A 21,299-nucleotide genomic window follows, 5' to 3' on the forward strand; every position below is an offset into this window, starting at 1 on the left:
AAACATATGCGGGTCCAAGGCATGTCTATAGAATTACACACAGACTCTATTACATAAGATCATCACAGCCTCCTACTTTACAATGAGGTAAATCTGCAGATAACTCCAGAAGAACGACTCGTAGTCTAATCCTATCACGAACTCTATTTGTAGAGTATTTAACTAGCTATAGAGGCTAAGAATAGATTCTAGCTAAATAGGAGCTAGGTTTAGGAAGCTAGTTCCCTTCTATGGCCAAACTAGGTTTTCTCCTTGTTGGATGTGGTATCTGACTCCTCTGACGAGTTCCTGTCTTTTGAAGTAGTTGTTGACTCCTCGGTCTTCGAGTTGCACTCGTAGATCCTCCTTTGATGCCTCCATATCTAAGCGGGGATTTAAGAGTGGGATGAGTACGAGCGTACTCAACAAGTTCATTATAGGAAAGAGGTGTTTAATGCACTAGCTACAGCATTAGACCGTAAAGTCTAATACCAATGCAAGTTTTCATAATCATTTCTTCAAAAGGTTGCTTTTATTCGGAAGAACTATGTCCGTCAGCCTTCACCGGTTTACTAGAACTTCATGGAGCTCCTTTCCGACCGCGTTCGCAGTTCCATATCCCGAACGGGGAGTGACAGGTCACGGTTCTTTACACTGCGAGAGGTGTGTTGCTTTACCCATAAGAGATCTTAACCTTGGTGCCAACCGAGCGCGCAACCCGTCCACACTTCCTATGGTGTGAGGCCCGGTATAAGGTCTAGCCAATCATGTTCCTCCGCTACCTCGAACACCCACCCTTTGTTGCATGCCCCGACCCTCGGGTCCTCGCCGGTCCCATTATTCCCACTCACGGGTGGACCCCGACCACGACAACAGCTTTGGGACTCGTTAACCAAACTCCTTCGCCGGTAGCCGCAACCCATCATAGACCGCAATACCGTGGGGACTTAAGGCTTCCCCAGCCAACCGCTTGCTCTTCGAGCGACAAGTGTCTACGGACTATGCCGTGGGGACTTAAGGCTTCCCCGACCAACCGCTTGCCCCGACGGATACAAGTGTCTACGGTAAAGCGTGTCCGTTGATGAACGAGAGGTGGAAACACTTTTGACTACTCCGTCCCACTCCGGATCTTATGGTTAACACGGGTATTACGGCACAAGAATCATCGGCGACATTTGTTGTTTAATCCTAGATGGATATAAACCCGTGCAATGGAACCTCCACCATATCAACACAATCCATGGTTCCATTGCCCACCACATAGTCATATTCATAGTTATGAAAGTAGTGGTTTTGATTTTTATGCAATAGTGATAACCATAATACTTTGCAAGTAATTTGATAGAAATACTCAAATGACATGAGCAAGCGATGAACTTGCCTTTCTTGACTGCAAGATTATGCAGGCAAGGGTCTTCGATACGTAATAACTCCAACTTCTGAAATAGCATCATCGTCCGTTAAGGACGATGTTTAAAAGATTGGCAAGGATGCAATAATGCATAAGTATGAGATGCAATCGCTCTAAGCGTGACCTAACCCCGATGGTTTAGGATTAGTGAGTTGAAATGATTTGTTTTAGGGTGTGTTGCACTTTTTAGAGTGATTCACAAACAAGGTTCTTATTAGGGTTTTGTTGTCTTAGGATCATAAACAATTGGTATAATGCATAATAACAATCATATACACCAAGGAATAGTAGTTGTATAATAAGTAAAGAGCAGTTGTCAATTTTAATACTATATGGCATGGTTAATGATTACTTGTTATATTCTTCAAAAGAATAACTTTTGAAGAACATGTTCTTTAATAAAGAACAAGTATGACAATTGGGTTTGTGGTTGCTATAGTTTATTCTGGTTCCAAATAGTTTCTGGAGTAAGTATTAGATGGATCCTAACAAGGTTGGGTTCATTAATAACCAGGTTTTGTATGATTAAGATAAGCCTAGGCATCCTAAGCAATTCATTATACATGGTTGTTGTCAAGGTTGGTTTATCTTGCTAGTGATAGCTGGCTAGGGTTTATAGGTCCTTATAAGCAGGGTTGATGATGATTCCTTATTTTCTTCAAAAGAATAACTTTCGAAGAACATACTTCTTAAGTAATAAGAAGTATATCAATTAGGTTTGAGGTGGTCTTGGTTTTACTGTTGGTTCTTTTAAGTAAGGAGTAATTGGCTCCTTAAATAGGATGATTGATAAGTATCCAATACTGGTAGGGTTTAGTGGAATATGGTTAGGTAATTCTCAAGATTTGTCATAGTTGCTCCTGAGGTTCATCACATTGGTGTGATGCTAAATAGGAATGAATAAGGATGATGGACTTGGTAATAGGATCTAGGGTTTACACTTGGTTGACCCTACTTGATTATTTAGGTCTGATGAAGATGAACACATGGGGTATCCATCTTATTAGTGATAGGTCTTCTTCATTTTATGTGGTCATGGCAAGTATCTAGGTGCTATATGGTTCTATGATTCAAAAGAAAGTACCATGATCACATGGTATACCCTGGGGTTTAGGTTTAGGACAATTTAGGGTTCATATGGATTAATGGAGCTAGGGTTCCTAATGGTATTAGGGTTTTAGTATCCCACATAAAATTATGGGTTTGTGTTCTTAATTCAATATGGAACGTAGGGTTTCCTAATTGTCAATTAGTTCTTGGATTATGGATGAAGTTATTAATAACTTTGCAAATAAAACTAATATTGGATTTGCCATTTTGTTATTTTTGAACAAATAATTTAGGTAATTCTTAGTCAGGGTTTAAATCTTACTAATAAGGATTTATCAAATTAACAAATAAATAAATTTAGTTTTAATGTTTTCTTTATTTTTTTACTGGTTTTTTTTATTTATTTTGGAAAGTTTTCCTAATTATAGAATTTTAATTCAATTTAGAATTAATACATATGGCTTAAATAACAAGTATTAAATAATTAATTTTTTATTGAAAATAAAGATTTCATATTATATTTTTATTGGATAGAGTTTACTTTTATAAGAATTTTGATATCTTATATTTATTTTTCTGAGCTATGATGAATTTTCTAGATTTATTTAAAGTTGCAGCAATTTATGGATTGTGAATTAAAAGCAAATAACTAGAGCTACCCGGGCTTTATACCCACGGAGACACCGACTTGTGGGCCTCGGCCACGTCGCCTGCCACGTTGCGGTTGGATCGGGGTCAAAATTGATGACTGGGCATGGCTCACGATGGCCGGCGGGCAGACGTCGCCGGCGGCGACGATTCCGGCCACGCGCGGAATAGCTACTGGTTCCATTTGAACCAGTGCATCACGAGGAACCTAAAGGTGGTGGCGCCGCTCCGGTTAGGTCACCGGAGCTTAACCGATGGCGAGGTACCGCGGCGGTGCTCGCCGGTGATCAAACGTGGCGACGATCTAGACCACTATCGAGCATGTCGAGCACACGAGCAAGAAGAGGAGCTCACCCTGAGCATGCAGGGCTTGATGGCGAGGCAAGGGGTGGTCGACATCGCCGGAATTGCCAGCTCCGGCCGTCGGAGAGATGAGGTCGACGTCGGCGCTACGTGCTGCTCCGGCTCGATTCCTTCTGCAGGAGTAGCAAGTCGAGGACGGCGGTCACGCTGGTGTGCTCGGTTTGGCTCGAGGAGGCTTCCATCGCCGGCGGTAATGGTGACCGGTGAGGTCCAGGGTTTCGGTGTGGAGGAAATTGGGGCAGCGAGGAAGAAGAGGGCGACTAGGGTTCGTCCAGGGTTCTTATAGGGCGCCAGAAGCGATCCTCGTCACACTGTCGAGCAAAGGGAGGCTGCCAGCGCGAGGGAGAAGAGGTTCACGGCTTCGTGCTGCCCTCCAGCTCACGGTGAAGATGAGGACGACCTCCTCGCATCTTTTGGACGAAGGGGTATTTTGGGCTCGGGCCGTGCCGTGGTGTTGGGCTACTTGGCGGTGCTGTCTGCTGGGCTGCTCGGGTGGGTTGGTGCTTGGGCTTCGCGTGGCCGGGTAAGTCTGGTAAGCTTCTTTCTCTTCTTTTCTATTTCCTCTTTTTCTGTTTTCTGATTTCTATTTTAAATTTTTGTTTTCATTCAAATTTGAATTCTTGTTTGTTTTGTAGGTGTTCAACAAATTGGCTTTCATGAGGATTATTACTAGGAGCATTGTAGTACTGCATTGGTTTTGATTAAACATTAAATATATGTGAGCCTTGTTGCAATTTTTAATTAGACAAGAATTTAGTTATTCCTTTTAATTCCCTTTCTCATTTGTAATGTAACACCATGTTGGATAATTAGACTTGATTGTTCTTAGTCCAAATGTTTTGGAAGTTATTTATTAGGACTTGGCTTCATATTGGAGGAATTGGTCAATTTCTCATGATTTTATGTGAGCCCCATTGCATTAGGGTTTTTTATAGTTTCCATCATAACCCCCCTTATTAAAGTTAATACTATCATTATATTTGGAAGTATCTAAGTAGGTATTGTTTCCATCATGGTTTATTTTGGTTACAAAGATAAATGGTTGATCACTACACATATGGTTTAATTATCAAATATGTTCTAGGTTTTAATTGTGATCACCTAAGTGATGCACAAACTAAGATTGAGATGTAGTTTAGGATTTTACTTGTGATCATCAATTAATTCACAAGTTAGGTTGTGATATGGGCATAGATTCTTTTTATAGTTAACTTTGGTTATATGGATGAATGGTTTCTCACCATATAAGGTATAGAGTTTAACTCTAAAGGTTTTCTTGTTTTCTTTAATTGAGGAATAAGTGAAATGTAGATAGGATTCTACTTATGATCACCAAGTGATTCACAAGTTAGGATTGAGATATAACCTAGGTTTGCTTACTCATGATTTTTTTATCATTTCATGTGGTGAATGATATTTACTTATCATATAGGATCTAACTTATGGGTTATTCTTCTATTTCTCCAAAGTATGGTCATGGCACTATCATGAGCAATTTGTTCTCAATGGCTTGTACTCCCAATTCTTAGAGTATATGATTATTACCCAATGGTGATGATCATGCATGGTATGGGCTTCCTTAAGTATCACTAAAAGTATTTAGATATGGTTATTCCAATTACCCCTCTCACTTCACAAGGTCTTGGATTATAATCTATGGTTCTACTCAAGGAATGATGATGTGATTAACTAAATATGTGGTTTGCCTAAGAATTCTACCTTGCTAGCTTCTGTAGCTTGTTCTTCAGGAAATCTGATAAACCTGCATCTTGTGGCATGCCTCCACCTCCTAGCTGCTTCATCTTGATCCTAACTATTTTATGGAGTGGCTCAATGTGTTGGTCTTCTTGCATCATGGTGCAAGATGATGAGATGAATGAGGTAGAGGGTTCCTTTTATAGGCTTGGACATGCTCTAATATCATGACACATAGGTGGATGACTCTTGTTTTAATTTGATGAGTAAGGTGCTTGGTTGTCATGCTCTCATCCATAGTAATCCTTTAAGCATGAGGTGGCATTGCTTAGGATGCAAGCTATGTAGATATTTTCATCCTATGTGGCATGGGTATTATCCTCTCTTGTGATTTGTTTTTGGATAGCCAAGTGGCTTTTGTTACTAATTGTCTTATGAATGATCTTATGCTTATGGGTGAGTCACTATATCATATGTGATTGTATTTATATTATAATTGGGGTCAAAATTTCAAGAATAATAATTATAACCCAATTTTGAATGATGATGTTTGATTTCACCAAGGCATGATCATATGAGTTTCAAAGTACTCATAGTTTATTTTATTCAAATAGTTTGAACTATAATTCGTAATGTAAATGAATTTAGTTTTGTGATATTCCACATATTTAAATAGTTATGCTTAAAATAAGAATGTGGGGCTTTTATGCACTTAGGTCCTTGTGTTTTACCATATTTGGTAATTAGTTTTAAAGTGAATTTCAATTATACCCCAAGTGTAGTTTCTTAACTTTTAACTGTTAATAACTTAGAGTTTGATTATTATCTATTTGATGGTTATAGGCTTCTCCCATCTCTAGGGTTTAATGATAAGCTTGTGTTGGTGTTGAGTTCAAGAATTACCATGAGGTTCATGGTAAGAACATGGGTTAGTTTTTAAGACATGGAGAAGATAAGTGAAGAATGGGTTCTCCATTTATTGTTACTTGATTTCCAATTTAATAGATGTTCTTATGTTATGGCAAGGAATACCATGCTATGATCTTTTATAAGATCAAGCAATTGATCATTGTTTAGAGTGTTGTTGTGTTAGTTCCATTTGATCTAACCCCTTAGATCAAATCATCTCTCCCCAAAACAGGTTTTAACAAAGATCACACTGAGGTTTATAGCACTTGACTTGATGAGCTACTTCAATTCCACCAAGGTCAAGTGAAACTTCAGTTACTGTGACAGTTTTACTTTAAAGCGCGAAAATTCCCCAGATTTTCTATGCATGAATGGAATGCACACACCTGTTTCCTCTCTCTTTGTAACCCCATTACCTGGGATATTACAAGGGGGGGCTCCGGGAGGGTGAGGTGGCTAGTCCTAGGGCTGGAGAGGTGGGTGGTTGCCGCCAGAGGCGGCGGCGGCGCGGGGGCGCCAGGGTCGCCTGTGGGAGCGCTAGAGGCACTCATCCTTCCTCCAACCGAGAGCCTCGTTAAATACGTACTAGTATCAAACTCTATATACTTTGGCCAAACCTGACTAGACTAAATTTTTTTTTTTGAAACGGAGGCAAAAGCTTTGCCTCATCTATTAATTAAGAAGAGAGTGTACAGTTTTTAGGAGAAAACCGGAGGAAAACCAACAACAACAGGGCCAAGCCCATACAAACCGCGCCCACACTCGCAACTGAACCCAACACAGATCTAAACAACAAGGCCACACCCACACTAGCCAACACAAAGGACGACATGATGACACAAACGAACTCCAAGCACGACATTCCAACGCGCCGACAATAACATGCCATGAAATTGGGGGAACCCATCAATCAACTGCAGATCCAGAAAAGGGTGATAACACCAATAACTAACCCTACAATCAAACATGTAAAATATCTTCATCACCTTCACCAGTCATGGCCTCCCTTAAGGGTGACCAAACCGGAATACGGGCCAATCTTAGGAGTGGATTATAGTGACGCCAATGAAAAAATTGGCCATGGGTGCTCGCAACTTGCACGTGACGGTGATTGTGTTAATTAGGTGATTGCTGTCCAGGTGGTTGCATCACGATTGCATTCGATCACCGCGGAAGTATAGAGCTTAATTAACTAGCCGAGGCATGTAGTCCATGTTCTTCGTCAAATATGAAGGTGGTTGTGACCACCCATTTTGGGTCTGCCGTATCAACCCTGCATGTGACGTTTTTATTTATCAATAGTGATGCTTTGGAAAGTTGGGCCTTTTTTAAAAATTTGCTTTTGGAGAATGGCAGATGTCAAAAGAAAGCAACATCGATATGGACTTGTGGAGAGGCACATTTATGGGTGACAAGGGAAGCTAGGCTAGATTGTTTTTCCTGGGGTAATGTAGATGAATTTAGCGATGTGCAACTACGCAAAATATATTTTTCTCATTTTAGCAGAGAGCCGCCGTCTACCCTAACAACGGTTAAACCAGGCTAGATATGAAGCAGGAGATTACAGTGACATCGATGAACCAAAATTGTCGAGGAGCTCATTGTAAGTTTTCTATGCACATAATCAAACTGTGATTATATTACTTTCCACTTATTTAGTAAACAATCGAGAATAATGATCTTCAAGAATATTTTGAGGCTGGTTCCAATCCATCACTATTATTTTTCGCCAATCAAAGGTAAAATGCCATAAATCCATGGTACACTCTATTACGTCACTCGAGTTGTTTGATGGCAACAGTAATCTAGTTTCTAAGATGCGAATTTTCCTTGGTTGCATGACTAGTTGGGCACTTCCACAATTGCACTCCTTAGTCCATGCGCTCTGACCGTTACATAATGAAACTTACTTGTTCATGCGAGCAACCTTATGTTGATATGCACACGGGTGGTCGTTTTAACGATCCCTAACTTCATAGTATGTTGATAATCATTTTGAGTCTCGACGGATGTTCGCACACCAATATTAATCAAAATACAAGGCCGACACTCGCACTTTGACAATGATCAAAGTCTCGAGATAAATTGTTTTACCACTCGTGAGGATTTGTAAAATCTGAGTCTCTTTGTGTAGAATTTACATTTCGTAGAGCCATATTAGTTACTACTCCCTCCGTCGAGTATATAGCATAAAACTACTACTTTCTATACAAAATTTCGAAAAACTACTACTTTTCGTTCCAATCGCATAGAGCTACCACATTTGACAGAGGTTGTCTCAGATAGCACTGATCCTGAATTAAGCACGAATTGATAGCCGTTCCGATAACGCTGGCCCACTGGAAGGCATGACGTGGCACCCTAGAGTCCGTCGTTTTGTAGATAGGTCCTTAAATTTTGAAGGCAAATTACGCAGGGGTCCCTCGTGTCTCGCAGTTTTTAAATAATCACATATTTATTTTTCAAACCTTCATAACTTTTGAATACTAATTCAAATAGAAAAACTTTTAATATGAAAAGTGCTCAGAAATGTTTGAATATTTTAAATATAATATTTCGAAACCTTCATAACTTTTGAATACTAATTCAAATGGAAAAAATTATAATACGAAAAGTGCTCAGAAATGTTTGAATATTTCAAATTTAAACTTTTTAAAACCTTCATAACTTTTGAATACCAATTCAAATGGAAAAACTTATAACATGAAAAGTGCTCAGAAATGTTTGAATATTTCAAATATAAACTTCTTAAAACCTTCGTAACTTTTGAATACCAATTCAAATGGAAAAACTTATAACATGAAAAGTGCTCAGAAATGTTTGAATATTTCAAATATAAACTTCTTAAAACCTTCGTAACTTTTGAATACCAATTCAAATGGAAAAACTTATAACATGAAAAGTGCTCAAAAATGTTTGACTATTTCAAATATATAAATTCAGTTCATTATTTTAGATAATTAAAATTTACAAACAAATAAATTACTCCTATTTATAATGTAAACTTTGGAAATTCATAACTTCAATTCTATAACTCCAAATAATATAAATAATGTCTAAATTTATTACAAAAATCCAAGGAATCTATTTCTAACATAGATACTCTGCATAGAAAGTGGTAGTTATATTCTATATACTTTGCTCGCGCGGGTACCTAACAAGACCCATGACCACGAACAAGGGAAGCGCAACGGGAAACCAATGGAGTTGGCGTAGCGGCCTGCGCTGATCGGGGAAGATTACCTGGTCGGGCGGTGGTGCGGCGGCCCACCCCGGCGAGGGCGGTTGTGTGTTGCCCGGATCTGCCGGCAATAATGCTCGTCCACTTTTCATTGACGGGAAACCGCAATTGCGACAGAGACTGACGTACTTCGAGTAGCGACGTGTAGCAAAGACGCAGGCGCACGAGAAGCACAATCTGAGGTTATGGATGTTAGAAATAAATTCCTTGGATTTTTCTAATAAATTTAGACATATTATTTATATTATTTGGAGTTGTAGAATTGAAGTTATGAATTTCCAAAGTTTACATTATGAATAGAAGTAATTTATTTGTTTGTAAATTTTAATTATCTGAAATAGTGAACTGAATTTATATATTTGAAATATTCAAACATTTCTGAGCACTTTTCATGTTATAAGTTTTTTCCATTTGAATTGGTATTCAAAAGTTATGAAGGTTTTAAAAAGTTTAAATTTGAAATATTCAAACATTTCTGAGCACTTTTCATATTATAAGTTTTTCATTTGAATTAGTATTCAAAAGTTATGAAGGTTTAAAAAAATTATATTTGAAATATTCAAACATTTCTAAGCACTTTTCGTATTAAAGTTTATCGATTTGAATTAGTATTTAAAAGATATGAAGGTTTGAAAAATAAATATGTGATTATGTGAAAACTGCGGGACACGAGGACCCGTGCGTAATTTGCCTTCAAAACTTAAGGACCTATCTACAAAACGACGGACTCTAGGGTGCCACGTCATGCCTGCCAGTGGGCCAGCGTTGTCGGAACGGCTATCAATTCGTGTTCAATTCAGGATTAGTGCTATCTGAGACAACTTCCGTCAAATGTGGTAGTTCTATGCGATTGGAACGAAAAGTAGTAGTTTTCCGAAATTTTGCATAGAAAGTGGTAGTTTTATGCTATATACTCCCCTCCGTCCTTTAATACAATAGGAGTATAAGATACTATTACAATCCATATATAAGGAGTACTACTCACCAATCTAGCCAGACCATAATATTTGGATATCGACGGCTAATTTGGCTGCCACAAGCCCACCACATAGATTCACTTATGTACTCATGTTTGTGATGAGCCACCCTAACCGTGGGAAATTTAATGCATCAAACTTCCCGAAAGCAAGTGTGTACTAGGCTTTATCGTACATCATAAGCTAGCCAAGAAAAGATGGCACACATATATCCGCCATGATTCCGTATGGTGTCATGCGCGCTCCAGCCTCCAGCGAGATAAATTAACACGCACAAGGCAGGACGTCGATCAAGAAGCTATATCTATGCAGCACACACTGGGTGTCTAATCAAGTCGTGCACTTGGCCCCGTGTCTGGTGGGAGTCGGCGGCGCGGGCGAGGCGTTGAGCGCCATGGACGCGACGGCCTTGGCCCAGGCCATGAGCTCCCTCTTCATCCGCTCCTCGTCGCCCCAGATCACCGGGTCCACCGTCATATCCTTCTCCGTGGCGAGGAGCGCGGGCAACACCTCCACGTCGCCGGCGGACGGCCGGACGCTCTCTGCTCCGGCAGCCATCTCGATCAGGCCGGGAAACGCCCGATCCAGCGGAGCTCTTTCTCTCGATCGAGTCGTACGGATCGCTTCTGATCACTGTGCGCTGAGAAGAGAATGCAGCAAGAGGAGGAATGTAGAGGCCAGGATGAGTGGCATGAGGAGCTGGGTGTTGAGCTTTATATAGACGCCGCACGGCCGCAGGCGTGCACATAGACGCCGCGCTCCAGCGGCCACTGGTGTGTGGCGCCCAGAGCCCCGCGTTTATTTGGGTTCGGAATTCGTTGGGGGCGCGTCCCTGCCCGGCCGCTCCGACGCCGACGGGCCGATCAACGATGGCCTTTCAGATGAGCTCTATCGTTTTACGGACACATGAGCTTTAGTACAATGTCAATTAGCAGCTCCATTCAGAGACGCGCCACCAATCTTTATATTTCAATTTACAAGACTGCTCGTAAATTATTGCCAAAATGACTACGAAATCAGCCGTCAACACGATTGTTCTCGAATATATAAAAAGACACATGGACGAACGAACTCCCTCCCGAGCGGCTCTGGAGGCGCCGCCTCCGCCCTCCACCCTCTCCCCCTCTAGGTTGTGAGGCCCGATCTTGACACGATGGGTTCAGCCAGGGCTGGTGTTGTGTGGTCTATGGCTGTCCTCGAGACACCGTTGACTTGCAGCCTGGCGCTCGACTACCTCCTTCCTCTTCGGTTCCGTGAAGGAGATGACTAGCGGCGTGGGGGCCTGCAAGTCTCCCGAATAAAGGCGGCGGTCCTTGGGTTTCCCTTGTGCGAAGATGAAGAACTGCCCGAATCTTGTCATTCTTGATCTGGTCAGAGTGTTGAGTTGTGGAAGGCTCCACCGGCGACTGTAACAGAGCACATATTGCCTAGAGTTTGCTGGATCGGGTGGTATTCGGTCGTGCGCACCCATGTTTTTACTCAGACCGTTTGATTCTGGAGGGAGCGGCGCGAAGCTCTGTTCTGTATTGCCATCAGATGATATTCTGGTCCATTCTGGTCCATGGTGAAATTAGAGGTGGAAATATCATGAAAGCCAGATTGAAGGACTAGCAATGGAGGTTCGAGTCTATGTGATGTAGAGGAAGTTGCTTGGTGTTCTGGGTTTTTACAGAAGCAATATGTAAGTGGGGGCGCCAGCACAGATCTAGCCTTAATTGGTTGTGTATGACAATGGCCTTGTTTTTTTTTTTTTTTTTTTTTGCGAAACACAGTACAATCAAAGGCGCTCATACATACGCGCACACACTCACCCCTATGAACGCACGCACGCACACCCTACCCCTATGAGCGCCTTCAAGATACTGCATCGAAGAACTGATCCGGCGGGTCTTAAGATTTGACGAATGTTGAATGCATTGTTTTGAGAGCACTACTAGGAAACAACTTATTAGTGGCGCACCACTTTTGGCTATCAGTGGCGCACCGAGGTGCGCCACTATTATCCAAGCCACTGCTAACTGTTAACAGTGGCGCACCACTTATGTGCCATTGGTAAGGCAGATAACAGTGGCGCACCACGCAGTGCGCCACAGCTAGCAGATTTAGATGCGCCACTAAGTGTCCTATACGGTGCGCCATTGGTACAGGTTGTAGGTGGGCCACTAAGAAACCTATACGGTGCGCCACAGTTAGCAAGTTACCTAAGAAACAAAAAAGTTGCAGCGTGTGCGTGTGCGTGTTCTTCATTTAATATTATTGTTTTCTGAATGAGATTAACCCGAAACGGTGCTCGTATTACTCAACCGGTGGTACAATATTACACCAAGATCCCTATAGTAAAAGAAAAAGGTAACACAGGGCTGTAAATTACAAAAAGGACCCCAAAACTCTGGAAGAAAAAGCAATCCAGTCCCTGGTCCTCTCCGCCGCATCTGGGAGACCTCCACGTCCGGGCGCCTCCCGCCGCCTGTCGCACGACGTCGCCGGAGCACGCCGGCTTCCTGCAGGCCACCGAGCTGCTCGTCTCCGACGTCGCGTTCTGTCGACCGTGCGTGGGCGCTGCTCCGAGGGGCACACCTCACAGCCTCCTTCCGCGTTGACTCCGGCTCGGTGGAGCTCGTCGGCGGGGATCCGAGGCTCACGCAGGTGGGGAACTTGAGGGCGGCCTTGGCGTACTTGGAGAGCGTGAGGGAGAGGGACGCGGCGAGGCGCACGTGGCGGTCGCCGGGGGAGGACTCGGATAGTAGGTTTGGGGACGGGGGAGCGGCAGGCTGCTGCTCCCGGGGTGTTGGTGCCTGGGCGAGGAGCTGTGGCGGAGCGGCGAGGAGGGCGGGGAGGAGGCGGCGAAGGGGTGCTGGTGCCTGCTGCAACTTGGCCGGCGAGTGCGGCCGCCGGATCTCCGAGCGTGGAGGCGGGGGACACGAGCACCAGCGCCTGGTCCTCGAGCGCTTCGTTGGCCTGGGCGTGCGCCTTGAGGGCCACATCGTCGGCCACGCTCCTTGACCGACCACCCCCGCTGCCGCGGCCAAAGCAGAACCATGATGGTAGCCACACCACAACGCCATCACTAGGCTGCTTCGGATAAGAAAGAGGTGGGTGCGGTCGAATCGTAGAGTGAGAGAGGTGGGTGCGGTGGGTGGGGGAAGGTAGGGATGGTGGGTGGGCACTTGGTGGGGCATGGGCCTGGTGGGGCGTGTGGGACGGTTTGTGGGACGCACGTGGGAGGTGTTGGATTGATGGGCACTGGCGCACCAAATATTAGTGCGCTATTGATATCTCATATACAGCCGGTTTAAGACTTACCCGTGGAGCACCGTATCTTAGGTGCGCCACTACTAACTCAGATAGCAGTGGCGCACTAGTAAGAGGTGCGCCACTGCTAAGTTTGGGGATGGATTTGATTTGATAGACCTTTAGTGGTGGCGCACCAGAAAAGTAGTGCGCCACTGCTATATTTATATCAGTGGAGCACCACTTTTTGGTGCGCCACTGCTAACTAGCAGTGGCGCAGCAAAATAGGTGCGCCACTGACGCCATTCTTACGGCTAGGCCTTTTCCTAGTAGTGGAGTGAGGACTATCTTCAGGATGAAAATGTAAGATCTTTTGATCGGGCGATGACGGCATTTGTGCACTGTTCCTTTCTTGGAGGCGTCGTTTTTGGAGAGTCTGGAGTTCAAGTGATGTCTTGGTGGTGGATGTATTGTTACTGCTAAGGCTGGAATACTGTAGCGGACCTTCTTAATTCTTAGTTTTCTTTCTCTTTTTTTGGTTGTGTATATTCGTACTACCATTAGGATATTGCGTTGTTGCAGAGACTGTGTGTAATTGGTATCTCACAATATTAATATATTCTCTTTATTCAAAAATATAACAAGACTCGTAACAAGACACGTGATATGCAATATGCATATCCAATTGCCTGGCTAAATCATGTACTTTTCAATTTGTCATGCGATGTGTATCGCCGGAATGGGGTTTGTTCGTATGTTTTGTTGGTGGAAAAGGCTCACCTATGGCACATACAAGAAAAAAACATAAAAAAGATTACAAAGAAGGCAGGAGATAAAAGGAAAGGAGCCAATCACTTAATATAGTTATTACTGTCAATGAGCCGCTGGTCTACTACACCATACCGTTTGTCTATGCCATATATGTGTTGGGTACAGATTTATCTAAGATGGTTGACTTTGACACCTCGTGCTCGGAATGCAGTGGCATGTGAATTGTGGTGGTGATACGAGAGCGCTGCTGGTACGAGGCCAGGCCGAACACGACCGGACTACCGAGTAGGTCGAAGAGGTGTGGATGGGAAGTAGGGCACCAAGGAACATTTAACATGTGGAGGTGGTTCACTAGGTTCAGCTGACGCTACAATACGCATTGCCGGCTAAGGGGAGATGGACGGTGCCAAGTATGTTCAACTCGCACTATAATATATTACCATAATATATATGATAGAATTAGTCAATTATTGTTTCCCAATTTGTGTTGCTTACACAAGTGAACACTTCTAGTACAACGGGAAGTACAAACACAAGATGTCCCACTAGTTCGAGTTGATGCATTTTCTCAAATGATTTTTTTTTTCGAGACGGGGAAACTTCCCAACCTCTGCATCAATCGATCATATAACCTTTTCTCGAATGATTGGTTCAACCACAAAATAAAAATAAATTTATATGTCATTTGTTTTTACGGGAATGAATACGACATCTCGTATATTTACGGTTGTTTATCCACCAGACTAAACTGTCAGTTGGGCGCATGAATACCAACCGTATATCACCTCAGCCCTCGACTCCAAAATCAAAGACGAGACCATGCTATACGGTGCCTAGCCACTGTAGAAGCTTTGTGTAATATTATGTCATGAGAGTAGGCTTTGTTTTATTTGCTCTTGGCTCTTGCAGGAGGTGCTTTCTAAGAACTCTAAAACCTCCTTAATTAATGAAATAGCAATTTTTTTTTGCCTTGTTTCAAAGAAAATGCATGTTCTAGCCGATTGTTCATTTTCACCATCACAATGAAATATCATTTCCGGTGCAATGCAATAGCTAGCTCGTTCTCATGTAGCTCTTGATCAACATCACTTGCAGGACCATATCATTCGGAAGCTAACATGCAAATCTAGTGATGCATGTGATCGATTACGAGAGGCTCGTTAAATACGCAGTACCAAACACTCTGGCCGAATCTGACTCGACCGATGTGACACCTAACATAACTAGTAGGCACGTGAAATATCGTCTTCGTCTTCTTCAATCATGGCCTCCCTTAACGGTTATCAAACCGACATAAGCGCCCATCTTAAACTGCTCATAGTGGTAGTAATTTAGGTTGTAACATCACATATTTTAAGGTGTTTTTTTTGACAGGATATTTCAAGGTATTTTGGTGACATGGCATAACAATAAATGAAGAAAGAGAGAGAGGTGGTAACTAGCTATGTTACCATAACATCACACACTTCAAGATAAAATGAGTCTACAAACAAATAAATGAGATTTTGCATGATACCATCTCTAAATTATTTTTCACTATGAAGGTAGTAACATGGACTTGTAACTTATGCATGATACCACCTTATGTTACTCCCCACTATGAACAACCTTATAAACACATTGCATCGACACGAACGAACTAAAATGGCCTAGGGACGCTCGCAACTTGCGCGTGACAGTTTGGCGTGACGGTGATTGTGTTAATTACTTAATTGCAGTCCAAGAGGTTGCATCACGACTGTATTCGACCACTGCTGTGAGAGAGCTCTGTTTCAGGTGCAAGTATGGAGCTTAATTAGCCGAGGAATGTAGTCCATGTTCATCGTCCGATCTGAAGATGGTTTGTTACCACCCATTTTGGGTCTGCCGTATCAACCCTGCATGTGACGTTTTTATTTGTCAACAGTGACGCTTTGAAAAATTGGACCTCTTTTTCTCTAGCTTTCAAGAATGACCGACATCAAATAGAAGAAGAATCGACACGGACTTGTGGAGAGGCACATTAAAGGTGAAAGCCTGTGATTTGTGCAAAAGATCGGTCTTATCGGGGTTACATGGCTGACACAAAAAAAAATACTAATTAAAAAAATTAAGCATGAATCTAACCATTTTAGCTCCCGAGATAAATAGTTAAACAGTTAAAACTAATTAAAAAACATTCTAATTTGTTTTAAAAGATACATGTCGGTGTCTACCCATGTGTCTCCAATGCTTCTATATAAAAAGGCATCTGTTATGTCCTCGGACCAAAAAAAGACACAGCATAAGCATTATAAAGACACTACTAGAGATATGCTTATTATGGACCAGGTGGAGCGCCTCGTTTCTACCACGCGACTATTACTAGCGGCAGCTAATAGAAAGTGCAACGCCACCCATTGTGTCCACACTGGTGGCATGCCACGGTGGCCGCATCACCACCGTTAAGTGGGCCTAGCACATGAGGCTGGCCGTAAATTAATGGTGTCATTGTACTCCATGCAATTCCACCATGCATTATACATCTATCGGTGTGTTGCGGTGAGAAACCCACCGGCGAGCAGCGACGGGCAACACGGTAGAGCCGGGAGGCTCCCAGGACTGCGGCTGGCCCTGGTCCCTCCGAGCGACGGCCCGCAAAGACTCGGCACGCACGTCCGATGCTGGTGCAAGGGCGTGCCACCTGACCTATACCTGGTCAGGAGGTGTTGGATGTGCCTCGCTTAGTTTCCTGCATGGCATACATGTAAACATTAAATACGAGCCTCGATCGGCTCTCAGGTTGTCCTGTGAATCGGCTCAAGGAGCCGATCCACCCATGATGCGTTAGAGGTGTACGATCAGATGATGGTCCTGCTTGATCAAAATAAAGCTAAAACGACCTACTACGATTTAGGGTTTTCACCGCATAATCGGAACATCTTACTCGTGATTGAGCCTGGCAGCCACGCACGATGATCGTAAACCGACCCTAGACAAGGCCTAAAAACCAACACGAAGTTGATCCCCGGAACATCCTGTCTAGGGCTAGCAAACTACACCCTACGCGCCACTGGATACTTCAACCCGTTTGTAAGGCCTAACTATGCAGATATTAAACTAATCCTTGAAGAACAAGGAGCAATCATAACGGATCGGATCTACTAAATAATGATCAAGCGGGGTGCCGCCCTTACACCTAAGATAGGTGTAAGGACGGCTAGACGTCTAAGGGTTGCACGACGACAACATATGATACGATGAACAATGCTAACCCTAACACATCTATGATAACTACGTTGCTCGCCATCAAAAAGGCTTCAGCACGAGCAACGCATGAACAACGGATAAACGTGTACTGCCTAGATCGCAAGATGCGATCTAGGCAGCATGATGCTTACCCGGAAGAAACCCTCGAGACAAGGGAGTTGGCGATGCGCCTAGATTGGTTTGTGGTGAACGTGATTGTTGTTTATCTCATAAACCCTAGATACATATTTATAGTCCGTAGACTTTCTAACGTGGGAATAATCCCAACCGGGCACGAGCCCAAACTCTATCTAACCGACACGTATCCTACTATGTTACAGATACACGGGAAAACTAGCCCAAACTTTGTATACAAGGCCGATTCATGTATTTCTTCCATGTATATTCTTCAAGCCCATCTCCAATCGCGGCCCACCTCTCGATCCGGTCAAATTCCGGTGATAACACATCCCCCCTGGTTTTGGAAATGACAATTCCAAAATCACTCTGTTTTTTCTTCGTCGGGTCATGTCGTGGCAGAGCAGAACCGCCGCAGTATCCTTCATCATGATGCCTTGCCTCCTCCACTTCTTTGCGAGATTTGATAGCTTTAACATCACTTCCTCGGAAACCGTAATGGCATTAAATCTCCACTATACCCCCTTTATTTAACCGCGCCTAAAGGTTCGCCACTTCATCCCCTTGCTCTGTTCTGGCCATCGACACCTAAAAAACCCTCTTTCCCTGTAGCAATGTCTTCCTCTTCCTCCATTTCCTCCGGCCTCTCTTTCCAATCTTCCTCCTCGAGCGAGCAGGAGTGGAACTTTGACCACGTGCCAGATGGCCCACCCAAAGCACTCGTCGGGTCAGATGGTGACTTACCTCTGACCGATGGGGAGGACGACCTCGAGTTCCTCATCGAAGGGGAGCTGAAGAGCGAGAGAGAAGACGACCTCCACTCCTGGGCGAACCCCACCTCCTCCGACGAGGAGGAGGAAGAAGAAGAAGTAGAGGAAGAAGAAGAAGAGGAGGAGGATGATTCCTCCTCCTCCGCTGGGTATCCACCGGCGAAGCGCTTCCGCGCTTGGGCGGACAGCGAGGACGATGATGATGACGAGGAAGAAGAGGCTCCGGCCGAGGGCTGGGGCAGCAGCGACGAGGAACTCTCCGGAAGCAGCGCCGACGGCAGCTACGATGCCGACGACGAGGCCAGCGAGGATTAGTAACGTAGGACTAGTAGCTCCTGAGCAGTCGGCTCTTCTTTTGTTCTTCCTTTCTTGAGCAATCGGCTCTTCATTGTAAAAAAAACCCCCTTATTAATGAAGAAGAAATTTCTCAGCTGATTTTGTCCTTTTACCAATTTTGCCGATTGCTAAAATAAGTTAGCAAATCAAGAGCCGATGGCGGCGCATCGGACTTTGCTATGAAACGCGAGCAAAGCCAACTCTACTATCTATCCAACTGGTAATCTGCAACTTGTCCGAAAGAGCAAAACTCAGATCCCCAAATCACCGCTTGAACAGATCCAACCCACGGCCATATGAACCTCAGATGTCAATCGTGCAGGTTTGCAACTGCAGCGGACCCAAGGGTAATATCATCCAATGCCCACGCTATGGTCTCCTTCCAGCAGCTCTGGTGATCTTCTTCTGCAACAACCCACCACTTTCGAAGAAGTTTACGATGCAGGGTCAGCCGATGACACTCCAATCGGCTTCCAAAAACAGAGTGCCTACCAAATCAGCTGCCCCCCGAGCCTCAGTCAAGGCGAGAACGGCGGTGAGGACATACAGTTCAGACAAATGGACCCGAACTTGAGCGAATCTTTTCTTCCGTTGAAAGCCGATATTGTAGGCAAAACATCAACGGCTTAATCGACAAAGGGTTGGAAGTCCTCGAAGAGAAGGTTCTGGCACCAAAATCGGCTCATTGCCTCTGAGGAAGCTCTCACTGTTCACTCCCTCCAGGGAGCAGAAGGCCATCCGCGTCTTGAACACGCAGCGGGTAGATCCTGTGTAATTGTACTAAAGTCGATGGCTGTGCATCGGCTTTGTTTCTTAGCTCTAGAGTCGATGTCCGTGCATCGGCTGTATATCATGAGAATTTTTTTATCGGCCGATTTTTCTATCGGCCCCCAATATTTCACTGCACATGTATCGCACATGTTCATCCGATTAGGTGCCCCCGAGCCGATTCCGCCGAGTAGCTGCCGATATCGGCTCTGTGGTTAGCCAAGGCACTATATGTGAACGTCGGTTCTGTTAGGACCAGTGTTGACTTCTTCCAGCTCATCAGCCGACGTAAACCCATTGCCCATTAGATCGACGTTGAACCTAGGCAGAATGCATCGTGAGGATAATTTTGGCCGATTGCTGGAATCGGCCTCCATGTTGATTGAATTGCTCAATGAAGGTTTTGCAATGTTCCTTCATAGATCTTTGGGGGCCGATCCCACGGATCGGCATCGCCACGTTTGTCCATATATGTTGCTCTCGTTACACGGTCAGGCCGGTGGATAAAACCAACCTAACCCCATCCTTCGTCACGTCGATGCGCTCGCAGTCGTCCAAATTGATGCCTGAGAGTGGCTCTTGGCCTGATGTCTCCCAAACGTTCATGCCAGCCGTTGAAATCTCGGCTGAATCATCTGCGTGGACGACCTCTACTTCATCTCCATCCCATCGTATTAAGCATTGGTGCATTGTGGACGGAATGCAACAGTTGGCGTGGATCCAATCTCTTCCTAGCAGGACAGCATAGGTGCTCTTGCTATCGACAATAAAGAACGTCGTAGGGATAATTTTCCTTCCTACGGTCAGATCCACGTTCAGAACACCTTATGCGTCAGATGCTTGGCCGTTGAAATCGCTCAGCGTCACGTTGGTTTTGATCAGATCCGAGCTAGAGCGTCCCAACCGTCGTAGCATGGAGTATGGCATAATGTTGATCGCCGCTCCGGTGTCCACCAGCATCTTGTTGACGAGGCTGCCCATTGATGTAGCCTCGCAAGTACGGGGCCTTCGGATGTCCGTAGCTTCTTTCTCGTGGCTTCTCAAAGATAACCGGCCGTGGGCCGCAATCAAGTTGTGCCACGAGTGCTTCGTCTAATCTCGGAGCACTAAACTCCGTCGGCAGGATGAACACCATGTTTGTGCCGGCCGATGTTTCATCATCGGCTTTCTTTTGTCCGGGAGCCACTCTTTCCTTTGTGGCCGACCTTCTTCGTCCAGGGTTCGCTGAATTTTAGCGGCCAGATCAGGCCGCGCCTTCCTCAACGTGTGCAGGTATAACCTTTCGGCTTCCTCCAAACCTCGTAGTCGCTGAACCCTACGCTTTTGGGAGCGACTGAGTCCATCAGGGCACCACCTTGGCCGATGGTACTTATCTTCTTCTTCATCATCGTCCTCTAGTTCCTCGAGATCTTCTACCCGAGAGGACTCAGCGTGCTTGTTCCGAGGCGGGAGAGGCCCTAGACGTTTGAACACGGACACGTTAGCTGCATCCTTCTTCTTCTGTCTACATTACGGCGGTTGCCGATTGTAGGCAATCGGCTCATTCCTGAATCCCGGCGAGTGTCGAAGAAGGGGCAGTCCCAGTGCCTATCCACGTCGTCTTGCTCTCTCGACTTTTCCTTGGCGTGGCGCTCATATCTCTCCTCGTCGCGATCATGCCGACGATGTCTCCTGGCGTCGCTAGCCAGACGATCTCTTTCATCATCGTCGTTGTATCGTCGGCGTTGGTCATATTGACTCACATACTTGTTGAGGAGGTGATCAGAGAGAGGTCGCTGATATCTCACGTTCCTCACTTCTCCCTC

This window comes from Lolium rigidum, chromosome 1, assembly GCF_022539505.1.
Source record: "Lolium rigidum isolate FL_2022 chromosome 1, APGP_CSIRO_Lrig_0.1, whole genome shotgun sequence".
Lineage (NCBI taxonomy): Eukaryota > Viridiplantae > Streptophyta > Magnoliopsida > Poales > Poaceae > Lolium > Lolium rigidum.